This window comes from Rosa chinensis, chromosome 6 (assembly GCF_002994745.2).
Source record: "Rosa chinensis cultivar Old Blush chromosome 6, RchiOBHm-V2, whole genome shotgun sequence".
NCBI classification, from domain to species: Eukaryota; Viridiplantae; Streptophyta; class Magnoliopsida; order Rosales; family Rosaceae; genus Rosa; species Rosa chinensis.
This window is the reverse complement of record NC_037093.1, coordinates 42,029,148-42,033,334: the sequence shown is the minus strand read 5'-3', so window position 1 is coordinate 42,033,334 and position 4,187 is coordinate 42,029,148. Positions and strand designations below refer to the sequence as shown.

Sequence of the window (4,187 nt, the reverse complement as noted above, 5' to 3'; positions counted from 1 at the left end):
TACAGTTGTGTGATTGTAAATAAGACAACGTATGTTTGTTAAAACCGTTGTATGGTTATATAAGAATTCATTGTGTGAACATCCAAATTGTTACTTCGATCAGACAACATTATTAACATTAGAAATTCTGTTGTGTGATAATCGTCTTTTCTGGATTTTGTGCATTGATAATAATGCTCCATTTTACGTAATAAACAGTGACTAATTGTAAAGAAAAGACACTGGAATCTATGAAATGAGTAATCCAACTCATACTATTTGAAGGAAGCATTCAAATGTTAAAAGGGAGGATTTCCCAATCATCCAAACCAACATTGAAAGAAGAAGAGCATTCAAATGCATGTCCATCTACTTGGGACATCAAAAGCTGATACAAATACAAACTATTTGTTACAAAACATGCCACACAGTGCATGAATATTGTACCAGCAGAGAAGCACAAAAATGAAGCTTTCCTTCAGCAACAACCTACTTCCTCTTATGCTTTCCTTTAGCTCCTACACATACGCGTTCACGACATACTTTGCCCATTCATTTCGCATCATATCTATGTCTGCTTGGGTGTATTGACTGTTGCCTTTCCTCTCCCACTACATGGACATAAAAGAGTCAATATAAACCAAGTTAACGTGACTACATTTATAAACTACACTTTTACCTTTCTTGGAAACAATGTCAGGTCTTTATCCTCAATGATGTCTCTCATGTAATTAGAATTTAACATAGGAAAATTTACCTGTATGTGCATACAAAATTGCTGAGACACACCAGACATGATTTACCAGGAAAGAAGCAACACACCATACCGTCCATACCAAAATAAACCCTGTAGCTCCAATAACTGAACCACCTTTTATTACAAATGATTTCGTATGTTCAAATTTCTTATCCTAATATAAATTCACTTATTAAGCTTCGGAGACTAAACCTCAATCTATAACATGAATCTGTAACTAAAATATATATGCAATGCTGTGTTTGCATTCTTAGGCCATTGATTTTGATCAAGATCAGACAATATGGACATGTAGCTAGCTTAACAGAAAGGAGTACCATGGATGTGGACCATATATTTATTTACCTGGGACGGTGATGTTCGCAAAGTTTGAGTAAGAGGATGTCCACCAAATCTTTCAGAGCAACATTTACCAGCTACTTGCTGATTGTTCAGATACAGATTGCACAAACAGCTTCCAAGGCCTATTTACCAATAAACATCTATTCAACAATTGCTTCAGCCAAAGACGAGAAAACCCATGCTAAGGAAATTACATATCAAAACTAGATTATATTTGACAATTAGAAAGTACATATTTCAGAATAACCTTTACCTGGTTGCTTGCTTATTGTTAAGATGGAGATTGCACAAATAGCTTCCAAGTTCTTTTCTAGCTATTGGCATCCATTCAACAAAAAGTTTCAGCCTAAGACAACAAAACCCATGCCAAGAAAATCAGATACTAAACCCAAGCTTACCATTATATTTGGATTACTTAAGAAGCTGTTAACATGTACCTAGATTTAGGTAAGAGACACTTCAACGAGTCAAATGGGTACCAAGTTTTTTGCGGTGTGTATGACCGCTTGACAATCCATCCTACCTAGAATTAGTTCAGCAAAATGTCAAGGAGTTACTGAACATTTAGTTGTTCAGCAAATAATCAACCAACAACAGTTAGTGGCGCATTACGGTACAACACCCAATATCCTTGTATCATTAGTAAAAATATAAGAAATGACTAGTAAGAGATAGACATTAATATAACATACAAAAGCTTTAAGATATGATCTGATGAAGAGAGAGAGCATAAATAATCATATATCATCAATACCAGTTTTAAACACATATTAACAAAGAACTTTACTATCCAGCTTACCTATGTAGCACTTAATCATCTTGATAAATCCAATGCCATTCTTGGTCCTTGAAGCTTCAAAGTGGTTTATAAATGTAGCCTGGAGACATTTTGTTCCTACAGAAAATACATAATTAGAGCATTTCTTTGTAAAGTGAATTGAAAGTAATAAATTCCATACTATGTATTCAAAATTTGTATTTGAATAAAAAAATTTAACCTACCTATGGTTTTGAAAAATTTATTAAAACTCACACCACAATTGAACCTCAAAACACTATCTTCAACTAAATATCCATAAAATGAAGCCATTCACCGTGGATGATTGTTTGAAGGGTTATTATGATTAGGTATATGAATATATCATCACCACAAAATTGGGAATCATACTAAAATAGCAGAGAAGCTTACCTAAGCTTTGACCAAGTTAAGATTAGAAATTTCGATTGAAAGAAATGGGCTAAAGCCTTGGCAAGTATTTGATGATAAAATTCTGTGGGAATTAAACACACAGTTAGATTGGCTTTAAGGAAAAACTGAGGCATAAGAACGTCATTACAAAATAGGATTGCAAATCAAACACAGTAGCAAATCAAAGAAGCAATTAAGAGCAGTTGACTGAAAAGGAAATCCGACAACGATAGCTCCAGCAGCACTAACTACAACAGCCAGAGCAGTGAAAGCGAGGGAGCTGAAGGCATCAGATATCATACCCAGTGCATAGGCACTAGCTCCAGCTGCACCTCCAAGCATTGTAGTAGTCACCAAAAGGTAATTCAAAAGCAGAGGCACCTGAATGTATCTCCCAAATGAATGGAAAACAACTCTAATCTCCAAACAGATTACAACAACCACCAAAGCAACGGCGCCATTCATGACTTGAATTCCTCGCAGCTGGTTCGGATTCTTAGTGACCCACCAGAGGGTAGATGTACACACATGTAGAATGTTCAACATGGTCCACCCAGTATGTGCTTAAGTATTGGAACTACCAGGCCATTATTTGCTTACATTCCAGTGTCAAAAGAAACCCAAATTCAAGCATAGTGAGGAACCCTTTTCTTCTATAATGGATATGCATACTCAAAAATGAAATCCAGTCAATCAAGTAATTCAACACATATATACCATTCTTTACAAGCAACCAAAAGTCACTAGAAGAAATAAATTTTCCAACTTTCATAAGCAAAACAATGTCTTGACTGAACCTAAAACACCATTTCAATCCAGACCAAAAACAAAAGGAATTGACATGCAGAGAAAAGAGGGAAATTGGTCATCAAGTTTGCAACTTTTATACTTATTTCTACATTCTAAATTTCTAATAAGTGTAAGAGAGTAAGAACGGTACCAGAAACAATATAGCGCAAATTAACCAAGGCATACGATAGATTAGTGTCATAAAACACTTCCCTGCTGTCGATTTTGTACGATCCAAATGTATAGGATTCCAAAGCCATCTGGGTCCATTTTGCACCAAAAAACCCAAATCAAAATAGATTAAATTCATAAACATGAGAACAAGGAAAAGTTGGAATAGAGACTACCTTTGTGGAGACCTGGAGATAAGGCATAGATTCGATAGGGACTAGACTGGCAGAAAACTTGGCATCTGGGAATGAAATTTTAGGGTTTGACGAAGAGAGAGATCAAAGGGCTCAAGCTTGGGTTTTTAATTTGACCAAAATCCGAGCAACTTCAAACCTCAATTAACGATTGGTTGAAGCCTGGAGATTAATCGGCTACAAATCAGATCTAGAGAAAATAGAAACAAAGCTGAAGGCTTCAAATGGAGGGAGAGAGAGAGAGAGAGAGAGAGAGAGAGAGAGACTGTTTTTCTAATCTATGAATTGTATTGGGTATCTTCATCCTATCCTAGAGGTGAATTCGTTTTGAGCGAGAGAGAGAGAGAGGAAAAGAACGAACCAGCACGGAAGATATAAACTACAAATAACCTTAACTGAAGAAGGCGAAAACCAACATACCAAATCGATTGCTTCGAGAAAGCCCTAAATCGAGTTGCTCAGAAATCCCCAAAATGAAGAACCCTAATCAAAACCCCTTTCTCCTCCACCTTCTTCCTAATACAAACTTAGGAGAATCGAACCCAAACCGATGAGTAGAATCGAACCGACATCGATGGGTAGAATCGAACCATCCATACGCAAACTGAGGAGAGGTTGCAGGATTTGCAGGATGTCGGTGATGGTATTTTGATGAGAGATTACGGTGGTGAGTTGAAAATGGTGACAGTTTACGGTGAGAGGTTGCGGGGCTGGTGAGAGATTGTGAGTTTTTAGTTTTGGTAGAAGTTATTTCTCTTTGTGTCAG

The 4,187-nt window shown here is 36.4% G+C and overlaps 2 long non-coding RNA genes across 3 annotated transcripts; both read right to left on the bottom strand.

Annotated features, from left to right (window-relative positions):
* Positions 1-228: 228 nt before the first annotated feature.
* On the bottom strand, positions 229-1,440 carry LOC121049736. Of its 2 annotated transcripts, none has more exons than XR_005801192.1 (3): positions 1,332-1,440; positions 1,082-1,200; positions 229-590 (listed from the first exon to the last, which is right to left on the bottom strand). It is a non-coding gene; the product is annotated as an uncharacterized LOC121049736 (long non-coding RNA). The 2 variants fall into 2 exon arrangements; XR_005801191.1 differs by having other exon boundaries at positions 1,082-1,218; positions 1,332-1,437.
* Positions 1,441-2,591: 1,151 nt separating this feature from the next.
* Positions 2,592-3,662, bottom strand: LOC112168732. Its single transcript, XR_002924397.2, has 3 exons — positions 3,404-3,662; positions 3,243-3,316; positions 2,592-2,862 (listed from the first exon to the last, which is right to left on the bottom strand). It is a non-coding gene; the product is annotated as an uncharacterized LOC112168732 (long non-coding RNA).
* Between the last annotated feature and the right edge of the window lie 525 nt (positions 3,663-4,187).